The sequence below is a fragment of the Gymnodraco acuticeps genome, unplaced genomic scaffold (genome assembly GCF_902827175.1).
Source record: "Gymnodraco acuticeps unplaced genomic scaffold, fGymAcu1.1, whole genome shotgun sequence".
NCBI lineage: Eukaryota > Metazoa > Chordata > Actinopteri > Perciformes > Bathydraconidae > Gymnodraco > Gymnodraco acuticeps.
Window position 1 is genome coordinate 2,178,542 of NW_022989974.1, and position 8,850 is coordinate 2,187,391.

Genomic DNA, 8,850 nt, shown 5'->3' on the forward strand with positions numbered 1-8,850 from the left:
TGTTGCGTCTGCCCCTGCCCTGCTATGGTCTGCCCCCGGGAGTCTCACAATAATAAGAGCGCTGTTAGGAGAGATGATGAGTGGCATTCACAGTGGCAAATCAGAATGGTACTCAAACCGGATACGTCACACGGGATGACGGTTCCCAACCAACCAGAATTGTTTAAACTAAGGAAGTAGCGTAATTCATATACCGATAGCAGCACCGTTTGTCCAGCGGCTTAACGGTATACCAATACCGTCCAATCAGGTACCGGGACTGACTTAGTACCGGTTCTCGATACCCATCCCTACTTATACCCCTAGAATCTGTGGAATCTGAGTTTGCTAGCTGATATCTTGTTTGTGCAGATCCAATAAGTAAAAAGGTATCTCTACCGTGAGTTCTGTGCTAAGTGCGTTAGCATTTTTTCGCTCAGGGCTATTTCAGAGGCTTGGTATGACCCTTGTGTTTCGTTTAGCTAAAAATGGTTAATATTGTCTGATAGCTGAGTTTCTTCCAGTTAAGTGGGTATGACACATTCATTTGATGTTAATGGTCCCATGTCAGCTTTTCAGGTTATTACCCATCCCCTTGTGTGTTATGTAGGTTTTTATGCATGTCAACGGTCTGCAAAGTCACAAACCCACAAAGTACACCCTGTAGCGAGTACAACTCTAACACAGAAAATACCTTTCTATGCTGCCCCAGAACGCCTCGTTGGAGATTTCTCTTTTTCTTCCTGGGTACAGTGACGTGGCCATACCCAAATGGACCAATCCGTGGCGCTCTTCCTCCTCTTTTTCCTGGTGGTGATGTATATGAGGCACAAATGATAACAATCGAAGTGCAGTGCCAGAAGCGGTGTAGATGTGCTGTCTCATCCTGAGTAAACACAATGTTTATGTCCTTATATTATTCGTACTATATTAGACTTAAATACAACACAACCCGTAACTTCCATTTTACAAGAAAGTCTTTCATAATACAATTTTTGGTGATATTCCTCTCGTTAAATGTCTCACTTCATTTTTCTTCAAATTGCATAAACCAATAAAAATGCAAATCAGAGCAGAGACCCTTTATTTAAGCCTTTAGTCACGGTTTTTCATCCTTAATAACTGTTTGGTTAGCCACTTAAGTGTCATGTCTCTGCTAGTGCATCGGTGACAGATGAGAAATGACTCAATCCCTTTAAGATTTTTTTTAAATGTTACTTTTCTAATTATCCTTTAGGGCTTTCACACATACATTATGACTTAGGTTTTCCTGGGTGTTGGGGTAAGTTGGTTGGGTTTGTTTTGGTTTAACAGTGGAGCTTTACCCCTTGACCTGGAGAAAAAATGCTATTAAAACAGAAAAAATAGATGAACAAATGTCACGTTAAAATAAACAACAATAGCAACAATGGGTCAAACGACTATATGTAAGTTTGAAAGGGGATGCTTTTAGAGGAAAAACCCACAGTTAGCACCTTTTAATTAGTTTTTGGAGCCACAACGTTCACAGGTAAATGCTCTGATGAACTGACAGACCGCTATCTGCCTGGATAAAAGTCAGACTAGCTGGGGACCATATAGCGCAGCATTTAGCATACAGAGCCAGATATGATCTTAACGAGTTCATGAAGAACTTAAACAGAGCTAAAAAGCAGATAAAATGTGACTTATGCCATCATCAGGTGGGTATAAACATTACAAAAAATAAAATGCTACTGTTGCTCCAAATCTGCTGTTTTTCAAAAAAGCAACTGTGGCAATATGTTGGCCACATCAACTTTGTAAAGCTGTTCACACTTTGTTATGACTTTTCTGTGGACTAAAAATACCTTGCAAGGAAATCAGCGTGTCACCAACATTTCGTCTCGACTCATGAAAGCACGGGCCCCATTGATTCCAACAAACACCGCATGCACACCACTACTGACAACTTAACAGCAAAGAAAGAAAGTTACATTGGTTTTATCAAAAGTATAAATCCTATTTTTCTTCAGTTTATCTATGTAAAATACTAATGAGTGCACCTAATGGAGCAAGGGATATGGGGAAGTAATTAAGACCATCTTTAACACTTGAGGATACATTCTCATCTCTAATGTTAAACAAATACAAATTATAGCTTTAAAAAGGCGCTCTGTGAAGGGCTTTCATTGACAGTGAAGAGTAGCCTGGAGAGGAGCCAGGAAGTGCGGTTCTTTTTTTAAACGGGATGTGGGTAGTATTTCTGGTTTCAAACTGTTAGCTGTACGATTAAATAGAGCTCATTTGGGTGTCAAAGCTAAAGCCAACTCATAAATCCTCTGCCTATCTTCAATTCATTATCAGGAGAGCAGCAGCAAAAAGTATCTCTTGATAACTTTGCAGGCGGGACTGCTGGCTCTGTGGTTTCTGGCTCCAGGGAAGAGCCATAAATGTTGGTAGATAATGACTTGACATATGCAACATCATAACAGTGACATATTACAATGGTCTGAATGTGTTGTATGTTTACCCTTTAAGCTCATATAGCTGATGGGTTGACACATTGATCATTGTTTTCAAGGAAAAGAGAACAACTTGAAACCTTTTCCAAGACCAGCACATCCACTGTGGTTTGTGTCATTCTCGTTCTCAAAAGAAAAACGATTGAAAAAATTAACCCCTCCTCCACAGAGTGCAATCAATGAAAGATGGTGAAGATTAAAAGTTTAACACATCCCACATGAGAGAGGGGCCCTGACAACAATACAACAATATTTCTGCATACTTGACTGCAGTTGGGGGAAATTCAAGATTCAAAGGTTTATTGTCATAACAAATACAAAACTACGTTGTAATTATGTAATGTATTAAAAACTTAGATCGCCGGTCACTCAACAGTGCAAAATGGACTGGGAGTCAGGGGACAACAAGAGAGAGAGACATACTGCAAAGAGAAGACAGAGACAGCTATGTGGTCCAATTGAGCAAAAAATCATCCTGACTTCACTTTAGAGGTGATACAGAAAAAGAGATACAAGAAAAGAATGGCAGGTAAAATTCCAGCACGAGGCTCCACCTGAGCCCCTTCCTCCTCTACACACAGACACACACACTCAGAGCTTCCCAGGCTGGTGTGTGGTGTCCTCCCCCTCGCTCAGCCTCGTGAGCCCTGCCCCCAGTCACCAGCATCCCATGCTAACCTCTGTCCCATTTTTCCCATTCAGCAAGCATCACTGTCACCCTCTTCCTCCTCGTATTCATCCCACCATTCGCTCAGCGAAGAAGACCCCTCCCCAGTTTATGTTCCCCTCAGCTCCTTGTGAGCAGGTTGTAGACGTGTGTCGGCCTGCACGTGTGCAGAGAATCGGGCCACAGAGTTGACTGTAAATCTGTCAGTAGAGGGTTGCCATGGAATGAAACGGGTCCTCTCATCGCCATACCCCTCCACACGGGCGCAGACAGACATTCAGCCCTGGAGCTGAGACGTTTAGCCGTATTAACATTAAGTCGATCAACAGAAAAGGAATGGCTTATCATTTTGATATCAATTCAGTGTTTAATCCAATGACTAGCAGCAGCTGGTTAGATCTTCGCTCAAGAGTTGACAAATAAAAACATTTATTGAAAGAAGAAAGTAAGACAAAACCTAGTATTGTGTGACAAAATGTTGTAATAATGAAGACAGCAGTCAAATAAAAAGAGTATGCAAGAGAGAAAATACATCTGGGGGTAGATTGTTCTTGCATTGGTGAATTTGGTTCAGTACCAATTTGGGTTGGGGTTGTAAACCTTTTGGAAGAAAATAGAAAAGTGAATGTGGTTATTTTGGGTTGAGTGTCATTTTTTGGAAAGATGGTCCTTGAGATGAATCAATCAAAAACTCAGAAAACTTTCTAATCCCTCCTTCAATACAAATATTTATTATCAGATTAAATGGGTAGTTGTGATCACATACAAAGACATACATTTGTTTAGTTTTATATTTAGATACATTTGACATCACAGCTGAACACTAGTAAAAATAAACATAACTTGCTGCTTTCTTTGATTGATATCACAGTAAACAGAATAACGTTTTGGACTGTTGTTAAGAAAAAACAGGACGACGTGCATGGATAGTGCATTGATAAAACCATGAATTAAAATAAAAACAATCAACAAATAAAGACTCATTGGTAATAATACAATACAATCCTTGGCTGCAGCTACAAAGCAAACTAACCTCAACCTCACATCCCTCACCTGTCCACACACTGACACACAAAACCATCTGCATCGCTTCCATTCAACTACTGTTTACTGAAGAGCAGACTGCTATTATCCAGTGCGAGCAGGTATTGTAGTAGGGCTCTTGTGTCATATTCAAGGACATGGTGCTTTCCATGCACACACACACAAACACGCGCACACAGGCTGGCTGTTTCAGGGATCAAACCGTGGACCTTCAGGGTTACAGTACATGTAAATGCACATGGCCACGATGCTGCCCCCTGCAGAACTACAGTGAGACACATTATCAAGGATGAAGCAGATGACAGGATGGTGTATATGAAGGAGACTTAAGAGCGAATAACAGGAGCACAGCGACCATTCACTCTTTAACCTCACACATTTATAGGCAATGCGTGCCCCATTCAGTGCATCGACGTGCACACTGGAGACATACAGTAGAGTCGTTTCACTTTTTATCGCTCAGCAGTCAGGACCCGGGCAGGCTGACTGACAGACTGACAGTCAGCATCGGCAGCCTTTTCCCGGATGGCATGTTTCTAACCACAAAACCACGCCAGTGACCTCTTTATGATGCATATGACACACACAGTAGAATATGTCTGCATGCACTTGATCAACAAACATATCGGTGCTAATGTCCTCATGCTGCGACAGCGTCAGGCTCAGCTGTTGTACAGTTTCCTACCCACTATCGCGGACAGGCTGCGATAGAAATAGTTAACTATCACCAGGTCTGTGTGCGGTTAATCGTGAGGGTACGAGTGTTTAAGTCTGTGTGCTCTCCCCCAAAACTTCCCGATGCTCTGTATCTTTCTGGAAACACTTCAAGTTTGTGCGTAAAACTGGCCAGCTTTGCGTGATCAAGTTAAGTTCTTAAAAAATCTGACCCGTTTTGCAGCATAAAGCCGAGAAACAAACATGACACCTGGCTAGCACTTCATCACCGCCATGAAACAGGTTAGTACATCTTCGCTGTCATGAACCAAATGACCATGCACTGTGCCCTCCGTGCCGTATCAATGCCAATATTGTGTGTGCACTGACGCTGGGAGTAGTAACCAGCACATTTCCGTCCTCTATCGAAATGCAAACCAAATGCAAAGTCCCGGTGAATTAGCTAAATGATAGCAAACACGCTGCACGAGCTTACCTTGTGGACGTATCGCTCTACCGGGTCGATAATTTCTTCTTTACACCATTAACTATCCGCCATCTTCGGCACTGTTTGTTTAAATGGGAAACACTCCCGAAGCCCAAGTAGCCAGTTCTGTAAGTTGAGGCGTCGAGGTGGATTCTGGGTAAAGTAGTTCGTTCCAGTGGAGCGCCGTGCTTCCGGATGCTTCGTCCAACCCGGAAACGGACTACAGGCGGGCTCCACCACCACAGGGGGCGGAGGTGGTGAAGGTAGGTGGAGGTGGGGAAACAGGCGGTCTAGCAGCCTACAGACGGATGTCAGCGGCGATTGCGGAGCGGAGAGAGTTGACACTGTGTGTATTTTCTGTCAAATGAACAGCAAACATACAAATGTTTTCTTCACGGCAGACTTTGCACACAAAAAAGAGCAAAACATGTTAGGCTGGCAGGGGGAGACAGAAGTAGTAGAAGAGACAGCCTTGAAAAAACTTGAGGAAATTAGGACGCGAAGGTTTTATCCTTATCTAATAATAACGATGAGTTGGTCCACTTGGATACATAAAAGTCTTGTTAATGCGCCAGCAGGATTAGTTCCAAGACTTTAAAGGAAAATACCAGCAGTCCAATTCACTACTTATATATATATATACATCTTACACTTTAAAGCTGCAATTAAACAGTTATTATCGTTACAGATGAATCTGCCTATTAATGTCTAGATTCATTTATCTATAGTTTTGGTCTATAAAATATCAAGTCCAAGTAACCCACAAATATTCAGGTTAATATGATATATATATATAAAACAGAGGCAGGAAACCTCAATATTTGAGAGGCTGAAAAAAGCATTTTTGTTTGAAAAAATATTTATTTTAATGTTATGGATTATGCAGATGATGTGGACGTGTGACCAATGTTATGTCAACAGTAAGAGACATCATATGTTGGTCTTCAGCTGATTCACTTAATAACAGAATTCTCAATACAAATAACAATAACCAGTTAATATGACATGTGAATACAATTACAAATCTTGATTGTAGCGCTATAGTCAAAGAAATTGGGGGAAATTTCACAATATTATGTTCATAATTTTTCTGTCAAATATCAGGTTTTCCATCTTCATGAATGCTAAAATGTCCCTTTACATACTACAGGCCTTTTTTTCACAGTAGCCAGCTTTGTGTGAACTGGGTTTGTTTGACTGGAGGGACTGTGGCTCTTCAGGCCGCCTATCTCTTATAGATGAGGCCCATATGTGTGCTCCATATGTGAGCTGGCAGGGTCAGTGTGGAGCAGTGACGTCTGCGCCGGGTGGCCTATGAACTGGGACACGTCGGCACAGCGCCCCGACTGCTGCCAAGACATACAAGGCAAGGAATGATAGCACCAAAAATCCGTCTCTATGGTGATGGGTGGCGGACAGGAGCGCGCACACCCACACACACACACACACTCCTGTTGTGTCAGTGACAGTGGGAATGAAAGAAGATGAGAACAGGAAGGTGAGAGAGAAGTGAGACAAGATGATGAGATAGTCGAGTTTAGTCTAAGGCAGTTTCAGACGACGCAGAGACAAGATCACAGATAATGATAAATGGTGCCTATTGCCTGAAGAGAAGGGTAGCTGGAAAAACACATAGGTGTTAAAGAAACATAAAGTATGAAAAGGAGAGAGAAGAAACAAGAGTTGTCAGTGTGATGAAGGAGAGGAAGTGTTGTAGCTTAAAGGAACATGGAGGGAGTGAAAATAAGGTACATTTTTAACAGTTTGACATGGAAAGACATGGAGGGAGGTGTACAACACGGGGAGTGTAATGTAAGAGACTACGGAGAGTACGAAGATGTTGAAATAGGGTTTGCAGAGAAGGCTTATGGCAATTAGCCTCATGGGTCAAAGATAATTCATCAGGCAAAACTAAGAGACGCGCTAAGGAGAAGAAAATGTGATTAGAATATTATTCAGAGAGAAATGTTAATGCTCTTGGAAAGCAAATTGTCTCAATAGTAAGATCCTTCAAATTAAAGTAACTAATATTTCTGAGAAAAGACAGAGGTTGTGTGAAATAACATTACTTGAAAAGTTTTTTCACAATGTAAAACTTTTGTGCATGTCATGCACCAAGAAGACAGCTGCTCATTTTCACAAAACATCAGATCAAGCCTGTGCACTTTTCTGTAATACATTGACACACTGAGGAACATACAAGAGAATTGTTCAGCAAAGAAACATAATAAAAAATGGAAAAATGTACAAAAGAAATATGAAAAAATATTAGAAATATGTACATTGTAATCTATGTAATGCAGGAATTAACACATTTTGACAGAGGAATGTGCATAAGACTACAGCATAGAGGATCGTATGATTGAAAAGTACAAGGACTGTATGAAAGTTGGGTGATTACTTGCTCAATGTGAATGCCTGAGGCTAAAGTGACACGTGCCGACTCCATAGCGAAAGCCTTCTCTAACTCAGACTGCAACATGCTGCACAGTGTCATGTTATGGTTCAGTTATAGGCAGCATGACTAACCACACTATAAAAGGTCTTTGAAAAATACATGCAAAAAGTCTTAAGAACAACATCCTGAGTAACTGTGCGTTAATGTAACGTTTATGTAAGTATAGGTTTCCTTCAACATTAGCTGCAATTTTCTATACCGATAATTTATTTTGTTATGTATCTATACATTGGCTTAATTGGCTTCTAAACCTTGGAAAAAATACTATTTTATACTATTATACTAATAACTATTTGTTTTAATGGTTAAAGCATAAACCACCGGCATGCTCCTGTAACATCAGTTATTCTTTGGTTATTGTTATTATACTTACAACATACTATCTGACAAATAATTCCTTCAGGCCTTTGCTTACAAATAATAGCATCTGAATATATTGTTTTTAAATATTAACAGCTTTTAACAATATCTGCAAGCATTTTTCTTAAATGGCTTTGCAATGATTGCATTTTGGGGTGAAACCCTTTTAAGTCAAACAGTGGAAAATTGTTTTGATATACCCAGCTAGCTTTAGGTTGCAGTTCCACTCTATTTAAATCCACATTATTATGGTACTTATTGTCCATTATTTGGAAAATTCCATAGTGTGGCCTGAGGCTAAAAGAAAAGAGGAAATGGCAGAAAATGAAATGTAATGTGAAGAAACACAGGCACACACACCCAAATCCTACAGTCACCTAACCAGCATCAAACTCACTTTACAATTGTACTTGACCGTAATGCTTAAAGATACAACAAAGCACTCTTACTGCTTAATATCAATCTGTTATGGTTGTTAATAGTGTGGCCAGAAGATGATCTGGTTTTATTTACCAGCATGCAATTTATTGTTGAGACAGAATTTAGGGGACTGCAGAGAGAGTTGTGGGAAGGTGAGAGGAAGAGGGAAGCTTCTTAAAATTCCAAACAGGTAGGAACGAGGCTTCAGGAGGGTAGTGAAACAGCACACATACACATGCACGCACACACATGCACACAGATTTGAGACATGAGGAGAGAAAGGAGGCAACCCATATGC

At 40.7% G+C, this 8,850-nt stretch overlaps 1 protein-coding gene across 2 annotated transcripts in view; it reads right to left on the bottom strand.

Moving 5' to 3' along the window:
• Positions 1-5,437, bottom strand: part of LOC117543044 (nuclear receptor coactivator 3-like) — a 67,718-nt gene extending 62,281 nt beyond the window's left edge. For both annotated transcript variants that reach the window (XM_034211070.1, XM_034211069.1), the window contains exon 1: positions 5,324-5,437. The gene's annotated coding sequence lies outside the window, so the exon portion shown is untranslated. The remainder of the gene's footprint in view (positions 1-5,323) is intronic.
• Between the last annotated feature and the right edge of the window lie 3,413 nt (positions 5,438-8,850).